The 18,892-nt window shown below is 42.5% G+C and overlaps 1 protein-coding gene across 1 annotated transcript in view; it reads right to left on the bottom strand.

Moving 5' to 3' along the window:
- The window catches only part of TPST1 (tyrosylprotein sulfotransferase 1), an 89,960-nt gene extending 71,831 nt beyond the window's left edge, over nt 1–18,129 (bottom strand). The window contains exon 1 of the mRNA XM_040260520.1: nt 17,897–18,129. The gene's annotated coding sequence lies outside the window, so the exon portion shown is untranslated. The remainder of the gene's footprint in view (nt 1–17,896) is intronic.
- Between the last annotated feature and the right edge of the window lie 763 nt (nt 18,130–18,892).

The raw sequence follows: 18,892 nt of genomic DNA, 5'->3' as shown, positions 1-18,892 counted from the left end.
GTGAATGAAAAATGAAGCTGGAAAGATGGGCAAGGGTCAGATCTTATGAGTCAGGGACTTGTCTGGTGGTCCAGTGGTTAAGAATTCACCTTTCAATGCAAGAGGCACAAGTTCAATTCCTGGTCAGGGAACTAAGATCCTACATGCTGTGGGACAACTAACCCCACATGCTGCAGCTCAAAAGCCTACATACCACCACTACAGAGTCCACCCATTCCTGAGTCTGTGTGCCACAGTGAAAGATCCTGCATATCCCAACTAAGACCTCAATAAATAAATACATATTTTTAAAAATAAAAACATCTTGTGGATCAGGTTAGGGATATAAAATTTTATCATAGACACCATCAGATATGACTCATATAAAGATTCTAAGCAGGGAGTTACTTAATTCTATTTAGGTTTATACGATCTCACTCTGGCCAAAACTATTTTAAAAAACAAAGTTGTAAGATTCACAATTCCCAATTTCAAAACTTACTACAGGGACTTCCCTGGCAGTCCAGAGTTAAGACTGTGCTTCCAGTGCAGAGGGTGCAGGTTTGACTCCTGGCCAGGGAAACTAGGAGCCCGCATGCTGTGCAGTGAAAAGATCAAAACACAAAACTTACTACAAAATGACAGTAATGAAGTTAATGCAATACTAGCATTATAAAACAGGCATACAGATGACTGCAAGTCCAGAAACAAACCATTAGATTCATGGTCAACTAACTTTTGACAAGGATGCCAAGATAACTAAGTGAGGAAAGAGCACTCCTTTCAACAACTGATGCTAGGACAACCGAATATCCACGTGTAAAGGAATGAAGCTGAATACCCATTCACAAAAATTAGCTCAAAATGAGCTAGAGACCTAAATGGAAGAGCTAAAATGATAAAATTCTTAGACAAAAACAGAAGTGCAATTAGGTCATAGTTTCTTAGATACACCAAAAGTACAAGAGACAAAGAAAGAACAGATAAATTAGACTTCATCAAAATTTTAAACTTTTGTACTTCAAAGGACAATATCCTAAAAGTGAGAGACAAACCAAAAACTGGGAGAAGATATATGCAAGTCACATCTCCAGTAAGGGAATTGTATCCAGAAAATATAAAGAACTCACAATTCATCAATAAGGACAAATAACCCAATAAAAAATGGACAAAAACTCTAAACAGATCTTCTCCAAAGAAGGTATACAAATAGTTAATTAGCACATGAAAAAAACGCTCAACAGTGTTAGTCTTAGGAAAACGCAAATCAATACCAAAATGGGATACCACTTCAAACCCACTAAACAGCAACAATAAAAAACAGACAGTAACAAATGAAGATGCAGAGAAACTGAAACCCTCATTTATGCCAGTGGGTGGGACTATAAATCGGTGAGGGCATAGTCACTTTAGAAAACAGTAAGGCAGTTGCTCAAAAAATTAAACACAGAGTTACCATACCATTCAGCAATTTCACCCAAGAGAACTGAAGACATGTGCCCACAAAAAGAACTTGTACACAAATGTTCGTGGCATCATTATTCATCACCAAAAAGTAGCAACAACCCAAATGTCCATCAACTGATAACTGAATAAATAATAAATGGTACATCCATGCAATAGAGTATTATTCAGTCATAAAAAGGACTACTGATACAGGATGAACCTTAAAAACATTATGCTAATCGACTAAAGAAGCTCATAAAAGATCATATATTGTATGATCTCATTTATACAAAATATGCAGAAAAGGCAAACTTGTAGAGACAAAAATTAGTAGGTTCCTGGGGCTGAGGGGAAAAGGAAGATGGAAGTGACAAACATGTGGTTTCTTTTTGGGGTGATGAAAGTGTTCTAAACCCAGGTTTTGGGAAAATTTATGGTATGTGGATTACATCTCAATAATACTGCTTTAAAAAAAAAGGACTACACACTTTTTAGGATGGCTCAAATAAAAAATTCTGACAGACAATATCAAGTGCTGACAAAGATAAGGAGCAACTCATTCTCACACATTGCACAATGGTACATCCACTATAAAAAAGAGTCTGGTGGAGTCAAATGACATATATGGGCAAAGAATCTAAAAAAGAGTGGATATATTGGACTGCAAGAAGATCCAACCAGTCCATTCTGAAGGAGATCAGCCCTGGGATTTCTTTGGAAGGAATGATGCTGAAGCTGAAACTCCAGTACTTTGGCCACCTCATGCGAAGAGTTGACTCATTGGAAAAGACTCTGATGCTGGGAGGGATTGGGGTCAAGAGGAGAAGGGGATGACAGAGGATGAGATGGCTGGATGGCATAACTGACTCAATGGACGCGAGTCTGAGTGAACTCCGGGAGTTGGTGATGGACAGGGAGGCCTGGTGTGCTGCGATTCATGGGGTTGCAAAGACTCGGACACGACTGAGCAACTGAACTGAACTGAAGCGTAACTGATTCACTCTTCTGTACAGCAGAAACTAACACAACATTGTAAATCAATAATACTCCAATAAAAATTAAAGAAAAAAAGAGTCTGGTAGAGTCTAATAAATGTAAACATATACTTATCATACAACCTAACAAGTGCACTCCTGAGTTCTATAGAAATGAAACCTACATTTCGGCTTGAGGCTCCAGAATGTTCAGTAGTTGTGGAGCCTGGGCTTAGTTGTTCCGTGGCATGTGAGATCTTCCTGGACCAGGGATTGAACACATCCCCTGCGTTGGCAGGTAGATTCTTACCACTGGACCACCAGGGAAGTTCTTCTACTCTAAATTTTTAAAAAAGAAATTGCTAGGTCAAAGGGTGTCAGATGTGCTTGATTTTAAAGCTTTTAATACATATTTTGTTTACCTCTTTGTCATTACCCTACATTCAAATCTGACAAAATTTCTGCCAGCTCTCCCTTCAAAATATAGTCACTTAACACTTCCACTAGGACCATCCAGATTCTCCACCAGGATTTCTGAAAGGTGTCCTAACTTGTACTCCTGCCCCCACAGTCTGTTCTCAACTCAACAGCCAAAGAGATCTTTCCAAAACTTAAGTCAGAACGTATCAATCCTCTGCTCAAAGCCTGGTATTATCTTTCAAAATGGTCTTGGAAAGGTTTATTTGAAGACATCCAACACTAAATCTCATGTTAAATTCCTCTGTCTCATTCTACTGATTCTGTCAATAGTCATCAAAAGCACTGATGGAAGTCAGGCTTATTAACACTATTCCAAAACAGTAGTTTGCTGTTCAAAGTGAAAATTAGAGGCTTAATAAGGACTCAAATGAAGGCAACTTCCTCTTCACTAAGGGACAGTTTGGGGTAAAGAAAACCCTGCCATGTATCCCAGCATGTGTCCTCACAACTTGATAGTTGAGTCAATTAACATAATTTGAGGTGACTTTTTTCAAGCCTTCATTACTGTTGTATTTTAAATTGAACACTGTCTTCCCCAACACACTTAGGGGAAAAAAGTATGTTCTATCTCCCCTTCCAAATGTTCAAAGGCAAGTCAGACAGTAGTCAAAGGCCTTGTAAGAGATACGGAAAAGGAAAAGCAGAGGATTCTCGGCTTCCCCATAAATATTCCCATTACTTTTCACTAAGTTTATGAAGCCGAAGGTCCTGTCTTTAGATGTTTCTTAACTTGAAGAATCATAACACATGAGTGCTACTTTACATCATTTGGTCCAAGGCCCAAGTAGCACATTCTTCTCACCACCTCTTTAAATTTTACCTGTTCTTCAAAGGTCACTCTTCATTTATTGGGTATATGTTACTTACTCCAAAAGATTTTAAAGATTTCCTGAAGCTCAGAAACCTTGTCTATGTCCCATCCCCTACCACAGCATGCTTCACAAAGCTCAAGGTCGCAGTGTACACTGAGCCTTCAAAAAGCATCAGTAAACTACTCAGACTGAGAAGGAAATCTCTATAGAAAAGAGACTCTGCAGAGCTTGAGGCCTCTATTCATACCTCGATACTGAGTCTTCTCAATCTCTGGAAAAGAGTAGCTCTATAAGAAGAAAGTACAGTACAAGCTTGTCTGATAATCACCATTACATATTTGACCACTGTTCACCTGCACATGCACACACATGCACTCTTACACTGGCCTCTTTCCATTTCCTAAAGTCCACATCACTGTATTTTCAGACAAGGAGGCTCAACATTTTCTCATCTGGGACATTTACAAAGCTGAGGCTGAGCTAGAAGGAAACATGAGAAAGTTTAGTCTCATTTTTATCTCCAGGAGGAAGAAAAAGCACAGCTTCAGACATATTTGAAAAATTACTATTAACAAGACTTCTCTTCCCCAGAAAGTCAAATGAAAGACTCCCAGAAATAAAGTTCTGGAGAAAAAGAAAAAGCTGACATTATACTTCCATACTTGGATCACTGTAAATTTTATAAAAATTTCTAAGCAAACAGTTTCAGTCAACAAACATAGGGGTGTAAGAGACTGGTAGTCAGCAGACCATGCCCAACACTCAGCACATACACACAGACCCACATGTGCTCAAGAGCACATTCTTTATACTCTTCCTTTAAAATCTGGGAAGTAGCCATATGCTACATACAAAGATATTCTAGGTAGATTTTCCAGCAAAAGATAAATTATAGGAATGCAACAATCCCCTAAAAGCTTTCTTTCCTTTGTTAATCATTAGCTTCTTGCTTTCTGTGCTTATTCATGCCAACCAATGTGGCAAACAGAAACAGCCAATGGTACCTTGCCTTCTGTCCAAAGTCCTGTCTAGAGATGGTTTCTCTATTTGCTTCCAGCTTTTTAGCAAAAGGAAAAATTCATGTGTTTGAACTTGACGATTAGTAAGTGTCCAGGGGTTAATCTGAATGAGTTTTGTCATTCAGTAGAAACTTCAAATAAACCCACTGCTGTAAAACCAATCTTTATGTCCGCTCATGATGAGAGTACCAACACAGGAACATCTTCTGTTTCTAGCCACCCCCTGGGGACTGGCACTAAAACAAATGGTAAGAAGACTACAGTATACACAACTGCTGATCTCTGGGAATCTACTGGGACTTTGGGAGTTTATTGGGATTTTGGTTTCAATAAACCCCATTGCCAGAAGGGAAAAAGCTGGACCTAGTGCCTCACAGTCAACAAAAGAGCCCAAAATGCAGTACTTGGATGCAATCTCAAAAACGACAGAATGATCTCTGTTCGTTTCCAAGGCAAACCATTCAATATCACGGTAATCCAAGTCTATGCCCTGACCAGTAACGCTGAAGAAGCTGAAGTTGAATGGTTCTATGAAGATCTACAAGAGCTTCTAGAACTAACCCCCAAAAAAGATGTCCTTTTCATTATAGGGGACTGGAATGCAAAAGTAGGAAGTCAAGAAACACCTGGAGTAACAGGCAAATTTGGCCTTGAAGTCCAGAATGAAGCAGGGCAAAGGCTAACAGTTTTGCCAAGAGAACGCACTGGTCATAGCAAACACCCTCTTCCAACAACACAAGAGAAGACTCTACACATGGACATCACCAGATGGTCAACACCGAAATTAGACTGATTATATTCTTTGCAGCCAAAGATGGAGAAGCTCTATACAGTGAGCAAAAACAAGACAGGGAGCTGACTGTAGCTCAGATCATGAACTCCTTATTGCCAAAATCAGACTTAAATTGAATAAAGTGGGGAAAACCACTAGACCATTCAGGTATGAGCTAAATCAAATCCCTTATGACTATACAGTGGAAGTGAGAAATAGATTTAAGAGACTAGATCTGATAGAGTGCCTGATGAACTATGGATGGAGGTTCGTGACATTGTACAGGAGACAGGAATCAAGACCATCCCCAAGAAAAAGAAATGCAAAAAAGCAAAATGGTTGTCTGAAGAGACCTTACAAATAGCTGTGAAAAGAAGAGAAGCGAAAAGCAAAGGAGAAAAGGAAAGATATAAGCATCTGAATGCAGAGTTCCAAAGAATAGCAAGGAGAGATAAGAAAAGTCTTCCTCAGTGATCAATGCAAAGAAACAGAGGAAAACAACAGAATGGGAACAAACAGAGATCTCTTCAAGAAAATTAGAGATACCAAGGAAACATTTCATGTAAAGATGGGCTCAATAAAGGACAGAAATGGTATGGACCTAACAGAAGCAGATATTAAGAAGAGGTGGCAAGAATACACAGAAGAACTGTACAAAAATGATTTTCACAACCTAGATAATCACAAAGCTGTGATCACTCACACTCACCTAGAGCCAGACATCCTGGAATGGGAAGTCAAGTGGGCCTTAGGGAAGCATCACTACAAACAAAGCTAGTGGAGGTGATGGAATTCCAGTGGAGCTATTTCAAATCCTGAAAGATGATGCTGTGAAAGTGCTACACTCAATATGTCAGCAAATTTGGAAAACTGAGCAGTGGCCACAGGACTGGAAAAGGTCAGTTTTCATTCCAATTCCAAGGAAAGGCAATGCCAAAGAATGCTCAAACTACCGCACAATTGTACTCATCTCACACGCTAGTAAAGTAATGCTCAAACTTCTCCAAGCCAGGCTTCAGCGATATGTGAACCGTGAACTTCCAGATGTTCAAGCTGGTTTTAGAAAAGGCAGAGGAACCAGAAATCAAATTGCCAACATCCGCTGGATCATGGAAAAAGCAAGAGAGTTCCAGAAAAACATCTACTTCTGCTTATGCCAAAGCCTTTGACTGTGTGGATCACAATAAACTGCGGAAAATTCTTCAAGAGATGGGAATACCAGACCACCTGACCTGCCTCTTGAGAAACCTGTATGCAGGTCAGGAAGCAACAGTTAGAACTGGACGTGGAACAACAGACTGGTTCCAAATAGGAAAAGGAGTATGTCAAGGCTGTATATTGTCACCCTGCTTATTTAACTTATATGCAGAGTACATCATGAGAAATGCTGGGCTGGATGAAACACAAGCTGAAATCAAGACTGCCGGGAGAAATATCAATAACTTCAGATATGCAGATAACACCACCCTTATGGTAGAAAGTGAAGAAGAACTAGAGAGCCTCTTGATGAAAGTGAAAGTGGAGAGTGAAAAAGTTGCCTTAAAGTTCAACATTCAAAAAACTAACATCATGGCATTCAGTCCCATCACTTCATGGTATATAGATGGGGAAACAGTGGAAACAGTGTCAGACTTTATTTTGGGGGGCTCCAAAATCACTGCAGATGGTGATTGCAGCCATGAAATTGAAAGACGTTACTCTTTGGAAGGAAAGTTATGACCAACCTAGGCGGCATATTAAAAAGCAGCACATTACTTTGCCAACAAAGGTCCGTCTAGTCAAGGCTATGGTTTTTCCTGTGGTCATGTATGGGTGTGAGAGTTGGACTGTGAAGAAAGCTGAGCGGCGAAGAATTGATGCTTTTGAACTGTGGTGTTGGAGGAGATTCTTGAGAGTCCCTTGGACTGCAAGGAGATCCAACCAGTCAATCCTGGGGTGTTCATTGGAAGGACTGATGTTGAAGCTGAAACTCCACCTGATATGAAGAGCTGACTCATCTGAAAAGACCCTGATGCTGGGAAAGACTGGGAGCAGGAGGAGAAGGGAATGACAGAGGATGAGATAGTTGGGTGGCATCACTGACTCAATGGACATGGGTTTGGGTGGACTCCAGGAGTTGGTGATGGACAGGGAGGCCTGGTGTGCTGCAGTTCATGGGGTCGCAAAGAGTTGGACACGACTGAGCGACTGAACTGAATGTCTAGGACACAAATAGAGACAAGAACACACGTTAAACTCAAGCATGGCATTTCTAAAGTTCAAATCCAGTGAAATGATGTCTGGGAATTACTTCAAAAATATCTGAAGGCAGATGTGTGAGAAGGAGAGAAATTAGATGAGTACGAGTTAATCACTTTGAAGCTGAGAGATGGGTACTTGAGGGCTCAACATAATTTATTTCTGGATATGTTTGAAAATTTTTTATAATAAAAGGGTTAAATGAAATAAAATAAAATAAAAAGTTCAAGTTATCAAGTTCTAACCTTCTCAGACTTATAAATCAGAGGGCCATGGCAGGCTAACCATTCCTATCCTAGATTCTTCACTTATGTTTATTGTCTTTTTAAGTCACCCATGAGAGAGAACCCAAAGAAAAGAAAAAACAAATTTGCTCAAACTATACACTCATATTCAGTTATTCAATTGGGCAATTTTCCCACCAACCTCTCAAGTTTAGAATAGGAAATTATTCAAGTAACTACAATAGGAAAAATAGAAAAGAAGATGCCACTGAAATAATGTAAAGGCAGCCTAGTATATCAGTCAGAAGACTTGGGTTCTAATCTGAAATTCATTTTATCTTAGCCATATGGAACTAGACAAATCATTGAGCATCATTCATAAAACAGGGATAATGATAAACTCTTTTCCAGATGTAATTAGAGTAGAAAGTGTAAGAAGTAAGACTGAAGAGACAATGCAAAGATAAAGGAACACCTGCAAGTTCCCTTGTTTCCCAGTGCTGCTATGACCATCAGGTGAGCAACGTGTGACAGGACCTCTGAAGAACATAGGCCTGTGGTACCCCTCATACACTGGCTTCGGCTCGTCCTCTAGCTTCATGTCTCGGCACTCCCCCCACGAAGCCTGCCCCTTTCAGGACCACCCCACACCCATGCCAGGCCCTCCACATACACCTGGCCTCTGCCCACGCTGTGGCCTCCTGTGTCAAGCCCCATTCTCTTTTGTACATGCCTCCTCAGTGCTCTTTACTCATCCCCCCTCCCCTCAAAATCAATTGCTTCCTCTTCTGTAACCTCAAGCCTTGGTAAAAACACTTTGGTTTGCACACTCATGCACTGTATTGTCATTAGTTTACACCCACTAAACTATAAGCTCCCTTAGAGCACAAATTAAAACCCATTCATCACTCACGCAGCAGGTGCATTATTATCAAATAAAATATAAAGGAATTTATAGATGAATAAGCACTAATGAAATCTTTCTTAAATCTCCTTAAAATGCCTTTCTTCATCTGAAAGAAAGCAAATGTTCAACAAATAATGTCAAAAATGAAACCAGGAACTACAAATAAACAAAACCAAAGTAATCTGGAGGCCATGAAACAATTTTGCAATCCCAGTCATTATTCCAACTGAGTTTTTTCAACTGAATCTACAAAATTCATAGCAGATGGAGAAAACAACTTTTCCAAGACTTTGGAAAGAACCATACAGATATTAAGGTGGCAGCAAAAAATATTTTAACTGTTATGATACTAATATTAATCAATGGAACAAAATAGAAAGCCTCAAAAAACAGCCCCAACTACATATATAAATTTTTAAACCAGTCACAAAACATTATTTAACTTATGGCATTGGTTTTTCTGGGGCTTCCCTTGTAGCTCAGTCAGTAAAGAATCTGCCTGCAATGAAGGAGACCTAGGTTTGACTCCTGGGTAGGGAAGATCCTCTGGAGAAGGAAATGGCAACCCACTCCAGTATTCCTGCCTGGAGAACCCCATGGACAGAGCAGCCTGGTGGGCTACAGTCCATGGGGTCACAAGAGTTGGACACAACTTTGTGACTAAACCACCACCACCATTGGTCTTTCAGTAGTCATATACAGATGTGAGAGTGGGACCACAAAGAAGGCCAAGCACCAAAGAGCTGATGCTTTCAAACTGGAGAAGTGCTGGAGAAGACTCTTGAGAGTCCCCTGAACTGCAAAGAGAGCAAATCAGTCAATCCTAAAGGAAATCAACCCTGAATATTCATTGGAAGGACTGTTGCTGAAGCTCCAATACTTTGGCCACCTGATGCCAATTCGTTGGAAAAGACCCTGATGCTTGGAAAGATTGAAGGAGAAGCCAGCAGCAGAGGATGAGATGCATCACCAACTCAATGAACAAGAATCTGAGGAAACTCCAGGAGATAGTGGAAGACGGAGGAGCCTGGCATCACAAAGAGTCAGAATACAACTTAGCGACTGAACAACAAAGAACAGTTGGGTTCCCTCAACCACACTCCTACACTCACCCAGCTTCATCTATGGCAACCCACTATTTATTTTCTGATGCCTCACAAATCTATATGCAGCCGAAACTTCTATGCTAAATCCCAAGAACTGACCATTCAAACCCAAGGGATAAAATCTATCTGGATGTTCCACTGGGCCTGTCAAACTCAAAGAACACCAAATGGAACGTATCTTCTCTAGTAAATCAATCCTCCTCTTCAGTCTTCTCTAGCTGGTAAATGAACCACTTCCTCCCAAATGCACAAGCTAAAAATCTGGGAGCCTTTCTGTGGCTTCTTCCTTAATCTCTTCATACAAAGCAGGTAAAGTCCTGTCAATTCTTCCTCCTTTATAGCTCTTGAATCTTTTCTTCTCCCTTTTCTTCCCTTGCTGGTATGGCTTTAATTCTCACCCTCATCTTTCAAAGATAATCCACAGCCTACTGACTAGTACTCTCTGACTTCCTTTAATCAGTTCATTCACTATCCTGTTTCAGGAGAGATTTCTCTATAATGTAAATAAACTTATGACACTCCCCTGCTTAAAACCCTTCAATGGCTTTCTACTTCTTTCAGAAAAAAATCCTCACCATAACATAAGGCCCTTCATGATCTAGTCCTCACCTGCCCCTCAGCCTCTGCTTTTACTACTCCACGTCATCAACACCCCCAGTGCGCACACACACACTCTCACCCAACGCTGCCTTCATCTTAACAACCTGAGCACCACTTACGACCCCTACTCGCCCTTCAATATCCAGTTTCAAGACTCTCTCCTAGGAAGCTTTCCTCACAGCTCTCTGCTTCATATGACACAGGTATCCTTCCTAGTGCCCTTGTACTTACCCATATCTTATTTCTTCTTATGTAATTCTTCTTTTTTCAGTAGATTGTGAACTCCTTGAAAGCAGAGACTTTTGAATGAGTTAATGGATTCTTGATTGCCAATAAGTTAATATAACTAGATTCTATGACTGTAATTACTTGTAAAGATACTGACTACATCTTTATCCTACCTGCATATTGAGCATCAATAAATAAGTGTTCCGTGAACCCACTAAACTTTTTTTCTCACTAAAACCCCAGACAGCTAACACTTCACTATAATTACACTATAATTAGAATATTGATCAGTCTTTCTTCCTGATTCCAAGACTAAAGTATAAAGTTCAATTCTTGTTTTTCCCCCTCTGGCCCTTGCTCTTCTAATCCACTTTTTTTATTGATCAGTCTATTTCATCTGCCTCTATCATTTCAATCTCATTGATGAACAGATCAGAATCTTACTCTTTTTGGTACTCTCTTAGTCTCACTGCAACAAACCAGAAGATAAAGTAGCACTTCTGTCCCAGAATCATTTTACATAAGAGGAAACTGAAGCTCAGAATAAGCAGCTCATTTAAGATATCAATACCTGGCAAACCAAGCTAGAACCCAGGTCTGGCTCTAAAACTATGAAAACAATTCCATGGTGCTTCCCTAGGCCTGGCATGAACAAAAAGCAACATAGGCAACATGAATATGCAAATGAAGTGAACTTAAAACTCTGGTAGTGTTATAAGGCTTTCATTAGCCTATGGTTTAAAAAATGAACCTAGCTTTTGAATTATCCTATTTCAGTCATCTCAGATCTAATTAGAATGATAGAAGAAAACTCTAAATCCACGTATGCATTCTGCTTTATTTGCACAAACAAATACCATGCATTTTTGCACACTTTCTGCAAGTCCCTGATGACTTCATCAAGATGGGATCAAGAATGGAGAGCCAGATCTGATGCTAAGAGATAATAGACATACATGAAAGGCAAAAACTAGCAGGTCAAGTAGCTCTACAATTCCTGTGTTTTTCTGCAGTTTAGTTTTGCTTCAGCACAATCTCTCTCAAATGTAAATAAATCCCAACTTCTGTCAAGAGAAATTATGTGTCTGACACAAAGTTACTCAGAGCTGGAATTCTGCAACCTTCTTCATAAAAATTTGGGTATCAAATCTTTGATTAGAAATCACTATTAATTTATATGAGAAAAATTGAAATTTGCCTTTATACTCTTATATTCCTGTAACTTACTAAAGATTATATAGTATAGGGGGTGGTTGGTATATTTTTCCAGAGTAGACCTCTTCCTTCAGTTCAATAATAAATGAATAAAGAGCAATTCCCAGTAACAATACCCAAAATGTGGAGCATTCTTGCTATAAAACCTTACTCTTACATGTGAAATGCCAGGCTGGATGAAGCATAAGCTGGAATCAAGACAGCTGGGAGAAATATCAATAACCTCAGAAATGCAGATGACACCACCCTTATGGCAGAAAGTGAAGAACTAAAGAGCCTCTTGATGAAAGTGAAAGAGGAGAGTGAAAAAGTTGGCTTAAAACTCAACATTCAAAAAACTAAGATCATGGCATCCGGTCCTATCACTTTATTGGAAACAGATGGGGAAACAATGGAAACAGTGAAAGACTTTATTTTCTTGGGCTCGAAAACACTACTGATGGTGACTGCAGCCATGAAATTAAAACATGCTTGCTCCTTGGAAGAAAAGCTATAACCAACCTAGGCAGCATATTAAAAAGTAGAGACATTACTTTGCTGACAAAGGTCTGTCTAGTCAAAGCTATGATTTCTCCAGTAGTCACTTGTGGATGTGAGAGTTGGACCATAAAGAAATCTGAGCACCAAAGAATTGATGCTTTTGAACTGTGGTGTTGGAGAAGACTCTTGAGAGTCCCTTGGACTGCAAGGAGATCCACCCAGTCCATCCTAAAGGAAATCAGTCCTGAATATTCACTGGAAGGACTGATGCTGAAACTCCAATACTCTGGCCACCTGATACGAAAAACCGACTCATTGGAAAAGACCCTGATGCTGGGAAAGATTGAAAGCAAGAGGAGAAGGGGACAACAGAAGATGAGATGGTTGGATGGCATCACCGACTTGATGGACATGCGTTTGAGCAAGTTCCAGGCATTGGTGATGGACAGGGAAACCTGGCGTGCTGCAGTCCATGGGGTTGCAAAGAGCTGGACACAACTGAGCAACTGAACTGAACTGACAGGATGACAAGTGGGAGTTGGAAGTGACGGGTAAGGAGTGCACAGTTTCTTGAAAATGTTCTAAAGTTGACTGTAATAAGGGTTGCACAGGACTTCGCTGGTGCCTCAGTGCTAAAGAATCTGCCTGCCAATGCAGGAGATGAAGGTTTGATCCCTGGGTCAGGAAGATCCCCTGGAGAAGGAAATGGCAACTCCAGTATTCTTGCCTGGGAAATCCCATGGACAGAGAAACCTGGCGGGCTACAGTCCATGGGACTCCAAAAGAATCTGGCACAACTATAGCAATTAAACAACAACTAAAATATACCAGACATACTAAAAAAAATTATACCTTAAATGGGCGAATGTATGAAATGTGAATGATAGCTCAATAAAGCTGCTACCAAAAATAGAAGAAAGTAGGCTGGGCCCTATGCATGAAACTTTTTAGGGCAACTGCTACTAAAACAGAAGACTTTCTTTTTATTGAAGGGTAACTGACTTACATTACTATATTAATTTTAGGTGTACAACATAGTGATTTAATATTTTTAAACATTACAAAATGGTCACTACCATAAGTCTAGTTACCACCTGTCACCATACAAAGTTATTACAATATTTAACTACATTCCCTATGCTGTATATTACATCCCCAAGATTTATTTTATAACTAGAAGTAATTCTTAATCTCCCTCACCTATAAAAGATTTAAATAGGATCCAGAGTCTCCTAACAAAATACCACAAAGGTCCAGGATACAATCAAAAGTCACTCATCAAAAGCCAGTATAAAAGTGTATTTAACCATAAATTTAACCCAGGAAACAATGGAGTCTCAGTTTCCCTGGAACCTCTTAATAGCATATGGAATGGCTCTCAGAATTTTGTTGTTCAGTTGCTCAGCCATGTACAACTCTTTGTGACCCCATGGACTGCAGCATGCCAGGTTTCACTATCTCCCAGAGTTTGCTCAAACTCATGTCCATCAAGTCGGTGATGCCATCCAACCATCTTGTCCTCTGTCATCCCCTTCTCCTCCTGCCTTCTATCTTTCCCAGCATCAGGGTCTTTTCCAATGAGTCAGTTCTTCATATCAGGTGACCCAAGTATTGGAGCTTCAGCACCAGTTCTTCCAATGAATATTTACGGTTAATTTCCTTTAGGATTGACTGGTTGGATATCTTTGCAATCCAAGGGACTCTGAAGAGTCTTCTCCAACACCACAGTTCAAAAGTATCAATTCTTCAGTGCTCAGCCTTCTTTATGGTCCAACTCTCACATCTGTCATGACTACTGGGAAAACCATAGCTTTGACTAGACAAACCTTTGTTGGCAAAGTGATGTCTCTGCTTTTCAATACGCTGACTAGATTTGTCATAGCTTTTCTTCCAAGGAGCAAGCATCTTTTAAGTTCATGGTTGCAGTCCACAGTGACTTTGGAGCCAAAGAAAATAAAATCTGTCACTGTTTTCATTGTTTAGTCAATGGGTAAAGGTAAGTAATGAGCTTTCCTGAATTCTGTGAGCCTTTACAGCAAATTATACACCTGAGGATGGAGTTGTTAGAAGCCTCAATTTATTGCCAATTGGCTTCAAGTACAGGTCACAACCTAGGACTTGGGATTGGTCTGAAGCTGAGAGGAGTCTTGTGGGACTGAGTCCTGAATCTATGGAGTGAAGTGACTCAGTCATGTCCGACTCTTTGCGACCCCATGGACTGTAGCCTACTATGCTCCTCCATCCATGAGATTTTCCAGGCAAGAATACTGGAATGGGTTGCTATTTCCTTCTCCAGAGGATCTTCCTGACCCAGGGATCGAACCCAGGTCTCCCACACTGTAATCTATGGGATCTGCACTAAATCCAGGTATTAACAGTAATAATTAAGTTAAAGTGTAGAATACTCAGTTGCTGTCTGGAGAATTGGAGAACTATTTAATGAGGGAAAAACCTACGTATTTGGTATCAGAAATGCCGTGAATAGTGTAAGAAACAATAATTTACCTTTGGGCATAATCACAGACCTCAAGAAAATCCTAGTTATGAGAAAAATGGGCCCATGAGAAATGATTTAAATAAAATCTGGGGGGTAGGATGAGAGGTGGGAGGAAGGCTCAAGAGGAAAGGGATATATACATACATATATATAAATATAAAATGATGACTGACTCGCATTGTTGTTGACTCACAACATTGTAAAGAAATTACCTTCCAATTAAAAAAAATTTTTTTAATGTGATAAGTACTTTAACAGGTAAATGTACAAAGTCAGGAAAGTAACCATGCCAACAAAAGTGACATTTATGTTGATTTTTAAAGGATGAGTTAAATGCTATATATAGCTCCTCACCATTCTCAGTCCCTCTTAGAGCTCTCAAGCCAGTTCTCAGGCTTTGCTGCCTATTACTGCTGCATGAGAAAGATTTTTTAAATGAAAAGGTCTGGCCCCACAGCACACCAAGACTCAGAATCTCTACGGAGGCCTTGATCCCCTCATCCTCAACCTTTAAAAGCTCCCAGGTGGTTTTAAAGTAGAGCCTGGGTTGAAATCTGTTCAGGAAAAACATAACCCAGGCCACAAGGAATCTTCTGGCAATGAGGAGAGAAAAGAAAAGGATTTCAGGTAGCAACAATAGGATCCATGGCAGATATAATGATAAGAGAGAAGAAGAGGATTCTAAGGTTTCTAGGGTACAGAACTTAAAATAGGTTTGTGGATGTCCTTGAGGCAGATATGAGTAAGAAGAGAAAGGACAAAATACCCAAGTTTGAAGTCCAAGTATCCAAGTATAGTTATCCGACAGACAAACATATGAAATACCTGAAGTTCAAGAAAAATGAGGACTGGATATATACCGTTATAAACCAAAAACATACAGGTGCTACTAGAAGCCATGAACGGAAGTGTAATAACACAAACTAGAGGACAGGGGAGAGAACAGAAAACAAAATCCTAAGGAATACCACTGATCTGAGGGAAAGTACATCAAGGCAATGTTTTGTTTTGGTTTGTTTTGGATGGTGAAAACCTGAGCATGTGTGCAAGCTGAGAAAAAAAGAGAATACAGAATATGAAACATGTTAGCCTCAGAAAGTAATACCTTCTTCCCCTGATAAAAGAAAAGGTGATCAGAAATCAGACAGGTACAAGCACACTGAAAAACGACAGACCCTTAAGGGTTCAGGGCTGATGCTCACCAATTCTGCGAAGTAAGAGGCAAAATAAGCAATGAAAAGAAATCAAGAGTAAGATAAGCCAAGAAGAGGAGAATGGTAAAGATCTAGAAATAGCAATGAGGTCTAGGTACATAAGAGGTACACGGGGAGTGAGTCAAAGGATCTCCAGGCAGCACGAACAAAGTTGAAATCCAAAAGTTTCGAACAGTACCAGCAGCTCAGTCACACGCTTTCCTCAAGCCTCCAGGAGCAGAAAAAGCCAACTGTTTGATTCATCCAGGCTTGGAAATCATCAGAGCAAATGAGCAAGAATGGCTTGAGGCCAGTAACACGGCTTTTATAATTTTCAAAAGTCAAACTTATTTTATTCTTTTTAAAAATCAACTCTAGTTATTTCCTCTGATAGCCAAAAAGGGGGGCGGGGGTGGCTAATTCCTTTTTCACTCTGAGAGAACTTGTCAGAACTTCCACTCCATTTCTGATCCCTTCCAAGGTTGATTCCAAGAAATCTAAACCTGATTTCTTGAGGCTCTTAAAGAATGAAAACTCACTGCAGGGCTGGACTATCCAGCTGGGAGATAAACACTCTAAACCCTTCTTAGACACAGTGCAATTTCAACTAGGAGGTGGAGGCTCTTCCTTCCCTAAAAATAAAAGTTCAGCAAACACTGGAGTTGGGGTGGTGGGACTAAGTTGCAAACCTTATTAAGAACTCTTTACAAAGCCAATTATTATAAAACAATACATGACCCAAAGATGGCAAAATTCAATTCTTCGGAATGACTGCTGTAAGTAAATAACTGACAATGCAATCTCTTCGTCACACTTGGAGGTGCCTAATTCATCCTGCCACTTCTCATACTACTCCTGAAGTACTGGATACTGGACGTCTTGCTACCGCTATCTGGAGGGCACAAAGGCCTCAAAGGAGGAAGAGGGTAACATGCCTAAGCACCTACCACGTACCAGACCTACTGTGTGCCGAACTCTAAGCAACACACTCTACCATGTTATGGCTGTAGCTCATTTAAAGACGACTTACGCTAAAACTATAGACCGGGCACTCAGGAGAGGAGCAGTGTCTGATGGTTTAAGCGTAGAGGAAAAGACGTGTTAGCGACGGTGGGTGATGAAAACGGAGAGAGAAGGGGCGAGTTGGGAAAGGAAAGCATCTGGGGGCAAAAGGGCAAAACCCAGGGACACATGGCGTGGGGTGGGGGGCGGGAGGGCGCGAGTGAAATGCCTAGAGGACCCAGTATATAGCGGGGCAAGGATGGGGGGAGCCTGGGGAAGGGAAGTCCGGGTAGAGATGAGGGCAGAAGTCCGATCCGGGGGGGGGCCCTGGCGGCTCATCCCCGGAAGGCGCCCCGAAGGACTGCGGAGGCTGGGAAACTGTGCCGGCCCAGCCTGAGGGGCAGGAAGGCGGGGAGGGGGCGGGAGAGAGCGGAGGCCGACCACGGCGGGGGCGAGTCGGGCCACGGGGAAGCCCGAGGCAGGGAAACGCGGGCGCCGAGGACAGGGATGCGGGCTCCGGAGCCGGGCCCGGCGGGCCGGGACGCGCGGCTCCGCGCTGAGGGGGCGGGGCTGGACTAGCCCCGGGGGAGATACGCGGGCCGGCGGCGACTGGGGCCGAGGGATGCCGGGACAGACGCGGCCGGAGCTCGGAGCCAGGTGAGCGGCGGCAGGAAGACAGCGGGGCCGGGGCGGCGCGCCGCAACGAGCGCGGCGTCCCCCTTACCTGGAACGAGTGAGGAGCCGCCGCGCCGCCTCCTCAGCATCCTGGGCTCAGCCGCTACTGCCACGGCCCTAGGTGGGGGCCATTCCGCCCACCCCGGGAGCCCGCCCTCACCGCCAGGCGCCAGCTGCTGCCAGCCCGGCCCGGCCCCGAGGAGCTGCGCTGACACGACCCGCGCCCGCGGCCGCCTCAGCAGCGACTCCCGCCGTCGCCGCCTCAGCGCCCGCAGCCGGCCTCCCGGGCAGGCACGGGATCACACCCGTGCGGCGATTGGTTGCCCGGCGCCCGGCCGGGCGATGTGTCGGGCTCTCTGATTCGTGGGTTCCACAGGCTGCCCTCCGAGTGGGGCGGGGCTCGGCCTCCCGCGCGGCCCGGCAGGCGCTGAGGAGAGGGGTGGGTTTGACGTCGGGGCCGCGCGGGCGGCCCTGAGTCCCGGCGTGTGCGTGCGCTCCCCGCAGGGTTCCGGGGCCGCCACCTGCGTGAGCGGGTGGTTGCCGAGCAACGGTGCGCGCGACCTAGCTGGGGGTAGCGGGGAGGCCGCGGGCAGGTGGCGGTCCACGCAGCCCCGACCCCCACGGTGGGTGGCCTTCACCCTGGAAACCTGGGACCCGACAGGAGGAGCTTTTCCAAGAAATCCTCCCTCTGCCTGTCCCTGCTTCATATAGCACCTCAGTGCTTGCTACTAGCAGAGGAGATTTCACCTCATCGGGGTGATTCGAAAGTGCAAATATCACATTCGCACAAAATTATATTCCACACCAAAGTGTAAATGAGTGAGAGTGGATTCTGTACCCACCAGAGAGGTGGAAACCCCGATACTTGAAAGAAAGTGAAAACTAGGAGAGGAGGGAAAAGGCAAAGAGAAGGGGGACACTGGAGAGGGCTGAAATTTCACAACTGAAAAATAACCATTCCTGTTCACAGGTCCTTCCTGCGGACATATCCACAGCACGTTCTGTCGAAACAGTTATTTCAGCTCTGTGAACACAGACTGGAAGA

Source organism: Oryx dammah, unplaced genomic scaffold (assembly GCF_014754425.2).
Source record: "Oryx dammah isolate SB20612 unplaced genomic scaffold, SCBI_Odam_1.1 HiC_scaffold_2, whole genome shotgun sequence".
NCBI classification, from domain to species: domain Eukaryota; kingdom Metazoa; phylum Chordata; class Mammalia; order Artiodactyla; family Bovidae; genus Oryx; species Oryx dammah.
This window is presented reverse-complemented; position numbering and strand designations above follow the sequence as displayed.